The sequence below is a fragment of the Dermacentor albipictus genome, chromosome 2 (assembly GCF_038994185.2).
Source record: "Dermacentor albipictus isolate Rhodes 1998 colony chromosome 2, USDA_Dalb.pri_finalv2, whole genome shotgun sequence".
NCBI classification, from domain to species: Eukaryota; Metazoa; Arthropoda; class Arachnida; order Ixodida; family Ixodidae; genus Dermacentor; species Dermacentor albipictus.
Genome location: NC_091822.1, coordinates 46,070,566 through 46,085,268, shown reverse-complemented (window position 1 = coordinate 46,085,268; position 14,703 = coordinate 46,070,566).

Genomic DNA, 14,703 nt, shown 5'->3' with positions numbered 1-14,703 from the left:
TCTAGTCTTTTCATGCATTTTCCATTTAGTTTAGCATAAAGAAGCTTCTAGCAATAAAACTTTCATTTTAGTATAAGCACATGCCTTGTATGAGTCAAAATAGCTCTATACACGCATAGTGGTTTGTGCATATGTCAGTTTCAGTAGTAACAAATCTAGACAAACAACCGGCGGTGGGCAAGTAAAACTTGTAACGTCTTACAGAATAAAGAAAGTCCTCTGATGTCTTACACCATTAGCTTACAGGGTCTAATTTAATGACCTTCTTAAAATAAAGCTTGCCTAAGAGTTAGGCGGATAAATAAATGTCAGAGTGTGACCTGTAGTGAAAGGTATGAGCGTTGAAAAAATCGGAAAGTGACAAAGCAGAATATGCCATTATTGGCGACACTTTTGTTTACACAGAACATGTGTACTTCTAATCTAAATGTGCGAAACGCATCTATAGTAAGCGTAATCCACGAATATGGGAAATATTTTCTGGGAGCTATTTCAAAATTAGTAGGAAATACTAGGCAGAAAACTGGAAGTGGGCTTCATCCCAGACCACTTATGGTTTTATCTGTAATTTGTGCAGAGAGATGTCATAATATTTGAATCATACGTGTATAATTAATTTGCTTTACAATACGTGTGTGATACCACTTCAGCCGGAGATCTCACATCGGTCTGTCTCCCCTGACCACTGATTACACTTAGTACAGATCAGTCTTTTTAGCTTTGCTCAGGAATGAAAGCTGTTCTTCCTCATCCTGTGTTGCTCTGAAAGAACAAATGACGCTTGTAGCCTGTAATTCAGTGTTGGCCGAAAACATTTGCCAGAAACTTTCTAGTCAATGTTAAAACTCCGAAAGCGATCTTTGTTCCGCAATGTTGCCTGCAGGCAACACTCGTTAATAACGGTATATACTTTAGAGAATTTTTCATCATCAATAACAGGTTTAATTTCTGTTATTAAGAGATTGATGTGATTTTCTGGCATAGTGAAGCAGTCGGAAATTCACCGAAGACTATGATACTCCTTAATGACAAAATTGAGCACACTCTGCAGGCGTGTTCGCGATTTAATGGCTGGCGCGGATAATCTCACTCGTGTGTCACTTGCAGACGGTGCGAAATTGCCAAAGAAAGATCGCGAGAGCCAGTGTGCCGGTGACGCGTGGGGGCTTTTCAAAGCCGCTGCACGAAAGAGTCCTCGCAGACGACGCGCGCTACTCTGACGCTACGCTTTCCTTCTCACACTTTCGCCACACACATCTCCTCCGCTTTTCTCCTTGCCTATTTTGCTCCCTGTTGCACTCCGCGTTCAATCTTTCATCCTTCGCTGTATTTGTTCGCCCGGTTACACCGACCCTCGCCGGAGGAATGGGTGCCTAATGGCTGCGCTCTAAAACTAATTTCGGAAGTACCAGAAGGGGCGCGAGCTGGTTTGCATTCATATTTATAAGTCTTCCAAGCAACGCTGCAAGTCGCAGGATCAGGGCCGAGAAAGCACGGGTTGTTTGTCCAGTTTTCACTGCCCTTTGTCGGCGTATTTTGCGACGCGTGCAACCCTCTAATTCGCGATAAGCTTAGGCGGGTTGCAGTTGTGATTTGAAATAATCAACTTACAATTATCTCACGATTACCAATGTTAAAACATGACGCGTTGTGCTATTTTTCATGCAGGGCGGCAGTGGAGACGAAAAGATGTCCTGCGTGTACTATTTGCTGTACCTCAAGTTATGCAATGCTATCTAGCGCGACATTCGGTTGTTTTGAAGATTAAAGCATTTCATATACAAAGGGCTCCCTAATATACCACGAGAGATAGTCTGCTTGCTCAGTTTATTCGGAAGTGAAATTTGGTGTTAAGAACCAATGCGTTCTCTAATTTTTGTTCTTCCTGTTGGTTGGTGACTAGGTGAAAAAAAGTTGAGAGTCACTTAAGCATTCAATAAACTGACTGAAAGCGACACCTTCAGCGCTCAGGACACATTTCTTAGAGTAACTGACATTTTCATTCGAATTCGGTTTTACAAACGTGATAGTGCCTCCCACAAGTATCACTGCTTCCAGCCAGACAACTATAGATTTATACGTCGTGAACGGAGACACTAGTGTCGGATGTGCTGGTACATTGTCATCCGACCTTAGCGACCACTGTCCAATTTTTGTGTCGGTAGTACAAAAACTTTCAACTTTCACTAGAAAAGCCCTCACTGCCTATCAGTCAATCATTGACACATATCTCAATAAATTTAGAGAAATGATAAACAGTGCTGGCTGGTCCGAAATTTATACTTATAGCTATGCAGATGGAGGGTATAATATATTTATAACTAAATTTTGTGAAATATATGATGCAAAGTGTCGCAAAGTGTCATTCTAAAAAAATAGTATACTATGGATTACGCCTTCTCTTTATAAACAGATAAAAAAAGACAACCTGTATCAAAATTTTTTATCCAGCCGAGATTTGGCCGACCTGACTGCGTTTGAACAGTTCAGAAATAAATTAAACAGTTAGTTGCGTAATTCGCGCAATGAATATTATAGGAATATATTTGAAGAAGACAGCCGCTGTGGTGTGAAAATAGTTTGGAAAAAAAATAAACGCACTCATTAACATGCCCAAGCCCTCCAATTCCTTAGGAGGTCTTACAATAAACAGTGTAACCTTAATGGGTACAGAACTAGCGGTACTGAACTAGCGCCCAGTCGAGCATATTAGGGCCGAACGTACTTAACCCATATATAAATGGCATTGTAAGTGTTAGTAACAATGTGCAGTTCGTTATTTTTTGCCGGTGACTCAAGCTTGTTCGTCCAAGCACACTTGTTCAGGAGCTATCTCACTTAGCAAATTCAACACTTCTAAAAATGCCCACCTGAAGTATGGCAAATTCACTTGAAATTAATACCAAAAGAACTTAATCAGTTTTATTCACACCTTGTCAAAAAACAGTTAACCATTCACTTGATCTTTACCTAGGGAGTGAAAATATAGCTGGTGTGAGTGAGGTTAAAACACTAGGAGTTAACTTCCCCAAACACTTAAGCTGGTATGCTCATGTACAGCGTGTATGTGCAAGTCTATCACGAGCATGCGGTGTGTTTTCTAGGCTTCGTCATGTTCTGACGGACAAGATCAAATTATTGCTTTATAACGCTCTCTTTGCAACTCACATTAACTACTGTACTCTTATATGGGGAGCTACTTCATGTAGGAACATTCAGAAAATGTGTACTCTACAGAAAATAGCACTGCGTCATATGTCGAATGCATTACACAATGCGCATACAAAGTATCTGTTTTTAAAATAAGGCATACTTCCTTTTCAGCTATTGTATGACTTTACTGTAGTAGTAAAATACAAGACGAGTAGTAAGCAAAACGAAATCACCTTTCTTGCATTATGCGCTTTAACAAAACCATCCGACATGCCCTATGCAATGAGAAATAAAAACACGCGGCTGGCTCCCTTTTCAATAAGCTATCATGGACGAAACAGTTTAAAATCAAGCATGGCTACACTTATAGGTGATATGGAAAATGACAATATAGACATAGATAACCTAACCCGCGAGAAATGGAAAAATTTTCTACTAAATTGCTGGTGCTAATAAATACATATAGACTGTTCGTTGATTTTTGTGATTAGACTATTCCACGAATTGAAACATTTATGTTGTGCTTTTTCAATTCCTTTTTATCTTTTTTTAAGTTTCCTTGTAGGGAGGTTTCTAATTATTTTACGTCATGTGCTTAGCGTTTTCTGTAGGCTGCTGCTCTGTGGGCTACTGTTCATTTTATATTATACAGTGACATACTATAACAAAGCAGTCGGCACAGTTTTTGTGAGTATTTTATATGATGTGGTTTGTGTCTTTTTTACCCATTTTTTACTTGACCATTTAAAATCTGTAATTTTTTTTCCACTCAAATGTATTTTTCTGTCTCTCGTTTCCGCCAAATAATGGGGCAAGCACCCAGTCAAGCTGCAGCTTAGCAGGTTTTTGTGCTTGTCGTAGCATTCTTGTTTTTGTACAAAAGAAATGCTGAAATAAATTGACTTGACTTAAGGCTTTCGCTTTCATCCTCTTTAGAGAGCGAGAGAAATAGAACAGAAGAAAGGCAGGGAGTTTAACCAGACGCACGTCCAGTTTGGTATCCTGCACTGGGGTGAAGGACATAGGGACGAATAGAGAGAGAGGGGAGAGAGAGAGGAGGGAGAGAGTGCACAGTTTCGCGCGAATCCTCTTTAGGGCAAGGCGAACGCCTGTGCTCTCACGAGACATTCATTAAATTACTAGACATTCTCATTCGAATGTGTTGTTACTTCCTATCACTTGTTTTCTCCCACCAAAGCTCGTGGGTTAGTGTGCCATCATTTACTTTATCATAATTAATTGTGTAGTTATTACCTTCTCCTTAATTAACACCAAAGGTCCTGGCTTCGACTCCAACCAATGTTCATACGTGGTTCGACGATCAATGGTGGCACAAATAATTTCGGTACCATTGATATTAGGTCTCAGCAAAGTCATGGCTTCGAGTGCCTTAATTAACATTGCCTTAACTAAAACCAAATGTCCTGGGTTCAACTCCCACTAAGGGTCGTGGGTGGCACAATGAATTTTTATCTCTGCATTTTGATGCCATAACGCCAGAGGGTCAATTATTCGATAACTCCAGACAACGGATTTACTGTGGGGAACACAAGGCTTTCGCATTAAAAATGAATGAAATCAATGTCCACAGTACCAAATGCCGTAGTGCATTAAGAGGTGCAAATGAAATGGTTCTTTCAAGATATTCTTTATTAGAAATAAAAACCTAGCAAAAAATATTGCGGAAGTGGTCATATCGCTTGCCTATACCTCTATTGTTTTAATCTTCTCAAAAATGTTAAATAATACCTTTGACGTATAACACAAATCAAATTATTGCGTTGGACTACTGCATGAGGTTTCCTGTGCTTGCAACTTTGTAGTTGTTGTCCAGTGCAATTTTCGCACACTTTGGCAACGCATAAATAGTAACGTATCCTCAAAACTTGTTTGAATTGAATATGACTTGCAAACTGAGCGCCTAAATTTCTTATGCTGTAACATGAGGCGTAAATAATTGAAAACTTAGTTACCGACAGACTGTTAATCACTCGATTGTGCATTTTGATTTCCCATGAAAATGATGTGAACTTTTCTGACTAGTCCATCTTCAAATAGTAGGGTTGTTCTATATGCCACGGGCGATATATAAAATTTTTCATCAATAAAATGCAACTTTGTAACATTAGCGAAATGAAGTTTTCTCACTTGCGGAAAGGCTGACGCTCAGTTGTTTCCAGATGGTATTCTGTTTAGAAGTGCTCAGTAAATCGTGGATAGAACTCGCATTTTTATACCTGTATGAACTACCGCACGTAAAAAGAAAAATTTTGCGTGACCTTTTTTCCGAACGATAAAGCTTGTCAGCATTTGATCTGTTGCACCAAATAAAGCTTACGTTTGAAGTTTGGACTTGTGTTCGACACACAAAGTACCAGCCGTGATTGAGTTACGCGAATGAAATGTACTGTGTCCACTGCCCAGTCCTTGGACCTCGCCGTGGTATGTAGTACGTCCAATAGCGCAAATGTATCTGTCCGTATGAAGACATAGCAAGCCTTGATAAGAGCACTTGATTGTCACTTCAAATTGGCTCGTGTCAAACAACTCGAAGCTTATTCAAGTGACCTTAGATGAGTCAGTATATAACTCGAAAAACAATGATGTACGTGTCATATGTTTTGAGAATACTGACTGCACATATGCCAACTTTCTCATCACGGAGATAGAAGCTTTTGGCCTCATGTCCCCACTGATAAAGTCACTCATTTCTCGTGTGACCGAAAGACACAAATAGCTCGATCAAACCTGCTTTTTGATATGCGACACTTGACACTAAGCTGTAGTGTCTCATTCACGAGATCTGTCGGCTGAGTTAATATATTCTAGAGCGGCTCGCTCACATCTCGTCAGTCATGCAGCCACATGTTTAGCTAGTCATTTCGGCTTATCAGTGTCTTAAGTGGTCACGCACGGTAGAATCTTACATTCGTGTTACATTTCTATGTTTATGCGGCAAATAGAAGCCGACGCAGCACTAATGGCAGCACCAGACATGGAGCAATTGCTAGAACTAATGATGCCAAGGAGCACAAAGTTAGTGAAAAGATAGGATGAAATGTTACGACAAAACAAACAAGAACAAGTGATTCGAATGAAAAGTTAGAGCTAAGGTTACCGGCAATACATGCTGCAATGTTCATCGAAAATGAATAGTTTCACCGCATAAAGGTAGCATTGACCGGCGCAGCTTTTCTGCATCTACACACACTAAAATATAACAATTGTATCAACGAAGAACATAGTATGTTAGGCGAAATATTTATTCTGTATAGAACATACACAGACGGGCTAGTTACGACAAGTATCCTTGATAGAACAACCTAACATACAATGCTACTCGGTTAAGAATAGCCCATTGGTGCAAACGTTTATACTTTGTATATTTTAATGCATTTTTAAGAAACTTCACCTACTTTCCCGGGGCAGGGTTTCTTTGCATACAGGCATTCTCCTGCCTAGCTTGGTCACCAGATAGTCTGTGGTGGAATGAATAGCAAATTAGCCTGCTGTGCTGAGGGAGCAGGGTTCGAAACCAACAGTGAGGCCAACTTGCTTCACTGAGTATCTGACGATGTGCACATATGCGGCACTTTTCAACGAAGCTCTTTCACACCGACTGAGCCACGGTACCGCCGGTGTACCGGGTACGGCAAGGAAAGGCGGCATAGGGGGTGCGAACGCCGTGCTGGGAACCAAGAGCAAAGGCAGGAAAGCTGAGGCGGAAGAGGCGTCTTGTATGCCGGAAACTGTAGCGGCGCCGAAATAGGACGTAGGCAAGTCGGAAAGAGCAAGCAGGAGACACGGTTTGCCTCGTCGCCAGTTTGCAGTAGCTTCGACGGGGCGGCCCTATGGACGTCAGACTCTGGAGTTTTGCAAGACGCGTAGCGCCACCTGCTGGTGCAAAGAGGCAGTAATTGATTAGTGCGACGCCCGACTCCCTTGCTAAGTTGCCTATGCACCTAATGACTGCGAAACAACGATTTAACTAGATTTTGGTCCATATGGCGACCGTTTTGCGCATTTAGCGCCCAGACAGAGACCTATGAATTTCTACGCTAGTCGGACGCGCCTCCGGACTACCATAAAGCGCTTGCTGGCTCATTTGTCAGACTGATGGCGGAAAAGACGGCAAGCGCGATAGCTCCGCGCGCTACAAAGAAACGCCGTAATCGACGCTACTGTTGTGTTCTAAATTGCCATGAACGTGAAGGACGGAATAACAACGTTCTGTTTTACCAATTTCGATTGCGATCGCATGAAGGGGAAAGGTGAGAGCGCTGGATACGAGCCGTTCAACATGTTGGGTAATCGGATTACTTGCATTCCCCGCAACATAGCGGCTCGCAGGAGAAAGTGCGACAATTTTGTTCTTATGTAATTGTGTTGCGTAGCCCTGACGGAGGACCGTGGTAACTAAGCTTAACTCAAGAATCTGCAGCCGCCGCTTCGTTGGTAACAGAAAAAATAACGTTACGAACCATCTTGCGTATGTGCCATCGATATCTCCGCCTTTTAACAGAGGTCCGTCTCCGCTTGACTCAACAAGTGGAACGGAGAGATTTGTCTGGTCAATCTAACCAAACATTTTGGTTCGTTTATGAATTAAAAATCCTGGTCTAGAGCATCGTTGCATCGCGAACTCATTTCTACTTTCGGTATTTTGTATGTCCCGCGCCGATAGAACAAGCACACTTCGCAATGTGCTGAGCCTGCTCGACTGCGTTTGTCAAATGTGAGCAATAAAGTTGCTGTAGGAGCACTGGATGAGTAATTGCGAAATAACGCTTATGTGTAAAGAAAAAATTTCGCACTTAATTACATTTATTTGTGCGCGCTTGTTGCTCGAACCATCTGCAAAAAGTTCAAATTAAGGTACTGAGCGAGGCTGTAGCTCCTGCGAAAAAGAAAGATGCAGCGCTTAGGCACTGTAGGAAGCTTACTTTCATTATGATCGCACGCTATTTGCTGCCTTGGAAAATGTTTTCTGTTTGCTGTCCTGGAAAAGGCTATGAAAGGATTTACTCTCTGTAAATAATTGCGAGACAAAACATTACGGTAAAACACATAAAAATATAGGAGATAATAGGTCTTGTGTTCAGGACATATTCAATATGAAACAATTTGAAATGCTTAGATTTTTGTGTTGATATGCCTATAGACAAACCTGATGCTCTATGTACTTGCGAGTTGCAGCACGCCGAAATAACACTTGAGACTTTATTTTATATTGTACGCGTACTTCGCCCTGCTAAGCTTCCTTTCCGAAGCGTGGATGGGCTGAGGAAGCTTTCCAGGTCCTTGATTTTTAGGAAACCGTGCCTAGACACAAACGAAAGAGAAGGGTCCATTGTGGCCTATGCACGTTCGCTTGCGGACAGCTCTCCTTGCACTACTCTGTTCGCGCCAAGGCTCCGATGGGGGCGCTGGTGACGGGTTTTTCCGCAGCGCCGCCTGGAGAGAGTCTGAGGTCTATTACGCGGAGCCTACGGCATGAGGCCTAACGGCCTGGCGCGAAGCGCCGCAAAAAAGGTCGGACAGCTCGAGTGGGGGACCAGACAATAAATGCCTTTATTCCAACCAAGGGTGCGATCGCGCAAACAGCTCGCTTTTCCGTTCGTTCGGTCTGGCTGCGACGTAACAAAGTGGGCCGTCCGCAAGATTTGTGAGAACGGGAGGGAGAGCACAGCCACTAAATGGTTATGGTAGCGAATGGTTATGTCTTCACACAAGAACGTGAGACTGGGCCCGCACGTGTCGCCGCACCAACGCGAACTGTTGGTCGCGTTCATGCTGGGCCACCCTTACCTTGTGCGGACATCGTGCGTGCTTATCCAAGAGTGCACGGTCGAGCGTAGGCGGCAGCTCTGGAGCGAGCATGCCGCCCTGCTGAACGCTGAAGGCCCGGCCACGAAGACAGCGTAACAGTGGCAGGTGTTTTGGCGGAAGGAGGTTTTTCCCTCCCGCCGAGATGCCGCCGTAGCTTCCGCAAGTCAAAGGTGAGTGCGGGGAGAGGTTCTGTTGCTCGCGATATTTACAATGCTGTCCGTAATTGCAGCGGCACGGGTAGAGGCCGCCTGCCCGGCCTTCATGGCCGTGTCCTCAGTTTGGTTGGCACCTCCACGGTGATGCGAGTGTGCGAGCCGTTTTTCCAACCACTCGACAAGGTAATCCATTGACAAAAGCACCAAAAAACGGGGGGACGCGCCAGCAATTTACTGTAGTTGCGTCGTGCATACTGCATCGCGTAGGCAGGGTTATACCCCAGTCACGCAGGGTGCTTCATTCGCGATCGCGCCCAATTAGGATAGAATTTCTCGACAGCGATTGGCTCTTTTCTTCATTCCGCAGAAGGGAGGCAATAGAAATCGAGAAACTTTGCCCCGATCGAGATCGATTCAGATCTAAAGCGCCTGTGTGACACTGGTATAACAGATATATTTTTTCTCCCTTTATGTGCATGTGTTTGCGGCTGGCATGCGCAAGACGATTTACTACTGGGATTTCACGAAATTCTTTTTCTGCTGTCATAACTCTACGTTAGTTGCACATTGGGTGGAGAAGATTACGCAAACTTGGCCAAAGTGCTTCTTCCCATCTTGTACGTAAAGCCGCCCGCCATGGAGGTGACCGTGGGGACAGAATCTGTGGGCACCACCGCTGTCACAAGAGGCGTTTCATATGGAGGTAAGCTTTTGCTCTTCTCCGTTGCCTTCCTGTTTGTGGAATCTGTTTCGTCTACAAGGAACGCAAACTATTTCCACTGTAACCGTTGAGTGAATGTACCCTTTAAAACCAATATAGGAGCACTGCAGCAGCCAGAAGTGGTCCCTGTCGAGCCACTGCCCCGAAGCTCTCAGCTAGAACACAGCCTGCAGCTGGCCTAACGAAGTGAGAACCAGTAAGCGAAAAGGAAATATTCTGCAATGTCACAGCTTGAATGCACTGGACGTGACGTAGTGGTGTGTTTTCAGGTGTAGTGGTACTTTTTCCAGCCTACCAACCTCGCGTGCAGCGCCGGTCTCGTGGCCCTCGTCGGGTCTCCCACTGGGAGGCCTTGGTGCAGCGCTTGGCTGACGATTATGACAGAAGTGTCGTGCAGAACGACGAGAAAAACGAAGTGCGTGTGCCCTTGCCTGCTTTATACGGTGGAGCACAATAGAATGACAGTAAACACGTGTAACATTTTTATACGAATTGGATAAGCTGCGCAGAGGGAGACAAACTCACATAAATGGCTTGGTGCCAGCCATTTCTAGGGGGGGGGGGATGGACAGAAAGGAATGCCGGAAAAAACTGGCTCAATGAAAAATAATATGTGAAAGGAAACAGCCATGTCCACGAAAAAAAGGCACGAAAATGTCATGAATGGGCACGCATATATTATTGGACAGAATAATTGTAGTCAAATTATACTTTATTTAACACCTAAACCTCTGGGTCGGATTGTTTGGCAGCATCGAAGACTTGCTTCCCTCAGACAATGGCGACCCTTGCGTGTCCTTTGAAAAAAGGGTTGGATTATTATTTCTTCGATTTATTCAAAAAGAACGCGCTACTTTTCTCCGACGTTCTCGCATCACGTTTACGCCGCGCTAACATATGAATTCTTGTGGTCACCTTTATAATGAATAACCAATAATAACGTATAAAAGTCCTCATGCTTGGTGTGTTTTTACTAAGCACTAAGCACAAATTTCTGTCTTAGTCGTCTCTGTGGTGTGCTTCAGAATTTGAAGTTCGATAACAACGTGACCACCCGCCGTGTGCTGTTGGTGCGTGTGAAAGTGTCTAGGTGAGGTGACGATGGTGGCTCCATCCAACACTGTCTGGAAATTATTAAGGGCTTTCCATACCCTCCCTTTTCCGCGAGAAGCGTCACGCTAAGTGCGCAATTCCAGAGTCGGTCTCGGTGTGCTTGCACGGACAAGTCCGGACTTGATCTCGAACTCTTGCACTGCACTAATTTAGGTCTTAGCACTGGATTCACACGGGCAGTGCTCAAAGCTGCTTCTATTCACTTGAATACTTTTAATTTCGCGTAAGATTTATTCGGTGTTTGTGTATCCGTGCGCGGTTCATACTGAGGCACGTGCGCTTTAGCATCGTCCAGCAACGTTTAGCAACGTCCAGCCCGATTTGCCTTTTTATGTGCCTAGTGCATTGCAACCACTGCTGACGTCTGAAGCTTCATCCAAGGTTGTGATCCGGACTGCTGCGGAAATTATAGCAATGACCGAAAACAGAGCGTTTATTCGTTCCGTAGCGATGGCACACACAAGCAGCGTGGTTGCGAGAAATTTTTTTGTAGGATTGCACACCTGCCATGGTGGTGGCATTGGGGTGAAGTACCTCCTTGTAATTTTGATTCATCGCGGAGGCGGGCTTCTTTGGCCATTAACTGCTGGCGTTGTTAAAAGTAGGGTTGATGGTCTCATTGCCTGAGCCTGAAAGTCTGAAACCAGTAAATACGCATGCATGTTTTACTATTGTTACATTGGTGGCTCTTTATATTTGCCATGTCGACTTGAAAATCTTTGTTATTACAACAATTACTAATATGCCTCATCTCATATGTCAGGGGAAATTACAAGCTAATGTTTTCCAGGTGGAGAACAAAATGAGTTTTCTGAGTCAAGAAAATTAGTTTTTCAGTGTACTAGCGTTGTTGTCCTAAATGGATGTCAGTAAGCACTATTTTCGAAAATTAGAAGAGGGCGTTCTACCTAGTAACATTTGTTTGTGAAACTGTTTCTTGTTTCTCCTGTCTATTTTGACACCAAATGGCACATGGTTTATGTTCGCGTTTTAGGACGCCACATAAGCATTCCACAGTGCTGTACAATGACCTGTATTTCTGTTATAAATATATAAAACGCGTGGATAGAAACAGCCCGATTGAGAATATTTTTCAGCATTCCAGACACAACGGGAGATTCGGTAAGTGTCTATAGATTGGTTCCTTTCAGAAAAAAATTCTTGCGCTCGAAACACATATCGTGTGCGCGTATACGTTGATTACATGACGACTAGCCACTGCAGCGATAGATATAAACCAAATAAGGTTTTCGTATATCTTGACACCTGATAACCATCGTATGGGAGCGATTACTTGTCCTTTACGTGCAGTATTGTGATGTTCCATAAACAGCGCTTGAGAAATGTTTGTAATAATACAAGCCTTGGATTGAACGATAGAATGTATTATTGATGCGTACTGCCATATTACAATGCGCTATGTATATTCCTGATTTGATTAGTAATCAGTGTGAAAAGTAGTTCGCAATCATCGATTTCTGCTGGTAAATCGCAGCAGAAACATTTGGTTTGTCTAAGGAAAAGAAAATTTTAATAATGAGACTTGGCGAAGGATCTGCGGGGATGAAAGTCAATGGCCTGAAAACTATGACAGCGTCTATGGTGCTGAAGAACGTTAGCGAAATTGCAGCAGTAGACTGGTGCGAAACAAAAAAGCGTGCGTTACCTTATTTCGGTCAGCGGCCATACAGTCACCGAACGAATAAGTGTATGCATTAAGCATTAAAATTCACCACACATTACATTTCGTAAGTAAAGCTCCATTTTCTCTTGCGAATTGTACGACCTAATTAGCCAAAAAAAAGGGATACGCGTGTTCTCAAATAACATGTTTACATCATTACTTCACCAGAGCTCGTATTTCTTTCTAGATCAAGGCTTATTGCGTATTGGAATTTCTGGTTGTAATGGCCGGACACATCACAGTATTTCTTCTCATGTGTGCCGTCTTCGCCTACGGTGAGTCCAAACTCCCTCGACAACGTCACCGAGAGTGACATTTCCAATCGAACGAACTTGGCTGGACATTGTAAATTTAGTTCAGCGTTTAATTGACGTTTGACTGCTCGGTCCGCATGCTGCTACATTATGTCATTAGATAGATGCGCATTATTTTTTGAAAACATGCACACCGTAGAAGCAAATTAAATTTTCAGTAATATTAGCAAACGAAGATAAAAAAAAGGCATGGAATCCTACAATATATTTTGAAACATGTTCACCTCATTTGCCCCTTTATCTCTGGCTGTGACAATTTGACATAACTGTAGCAATAGAAACGGATTCGTACAGGAAAAAATGGAAATAGTAGAGACGCCTTCAAGAAAGTCACATAGGTCGCTTTAAGTTGCCGTGCCCAGTATATAAGGCGCGGTTTCGAATAAGTCAGGGTGCGAGTTCAAAAAGTAACCTATTATGTTTAAGAGAAATTTGTGTTTTACGAATGCCGTACCAATAGATGCGTTCTTATCCTAGTGTCTCAAACTTAAAGTACAATTCTTCGTTTCAATCTAATCGTTGCAATTTCCATTTTGTGAACGCGGTATTCCCCATAAAAATCAACTCCTCGCATTTGTGTAATTGTCAATTATCTCCGTAGGCATCATGGCCATTGCAGCCAATCAAGATGCTACAGCACGAGGAAGTTCGGTGCCGGCGAGTGCTGCCAATGAGGATGCAAGAATCGACAGTGCTGTGCTCGCAAGCTTGTTGGGTTGAGGCATCGGCTGAAACTCACGTGATTGGCTGCACCGAGAGAGCCACGCGAGAGAACCGACTTTTGCAGCGTGCTCGCTTTATTCTTTAGCGAGTGCATATTTCACCGCTAAAATGGAATAAATGTCGGTACATTACTGTGGTGACTGATTTTGTTTCTAATTTATGGATAACGCTGTCTAAATTTACGTACAAACATTAGGTATGATGTTTGTCTGTCACATTTATTACTCTTGAATTTAAACAATAAAGCGAAAAATAACATTATACCAGCTGACAGTCAGTCAGTCATAAAATTTTATTTTGCATCAGAACGATTGGGGTCCGGTGAGTTAGTGGGCTGGAGCAGCCGCCAAGGTTACGGCCAACGTTCCTGCCTCTCGGTGGCTTCCTTGGCCCGCTCGACTGCCCAGAGTTGGTCTTCAAGGTTCGAGCTGAGCAGCGCGGCTTGCCATCGGGCGCGGAGCCTGTCAATTGAGGCTGCACCCGCATTGTCCTGTATTAGGTCCTGGGATTCCCATAGCAAGTGTTGCAGTGTGGCTCTGGTGCCACGCACTTTGCATCAATGTGTTGTGTATATCTCTGGACAAATAGTGTACATTAGTGTCGGGCTCTTGCATGATTTGGTTTGTAATTTTCGGCACTGGACAGCTTGCGATCTATTGACTTCTGGGTGGGGTGTTGAATAAGTGCATCTTTGCATCTTGTAATGCTTGCTGATGTCGTTGAACCTGGTCTTCTGTCTTCCTATCCATACCTCGGAGGGCCCTGTCATGGGGTCTACTTTCGTCACAGCTCGGAAAGTCAGGCCTGGAGTTACGTTGTGTGCCGCCGCGTTAGGGTTGTCCTCTCGCGCTGAGTCGGTGGTGTGGGTTGGCAGCCGTATGATTCGGACGCGTCTGTGTACACTAGTTGATTGGGCTTTTCTGAGTATGTTTAGCATCTCAGCTGAGATCTGGGCATTCTCGAGGCTGAATACTGCCGTCCTGGACACGCTTGTCGGCCACGTTTTTTGCC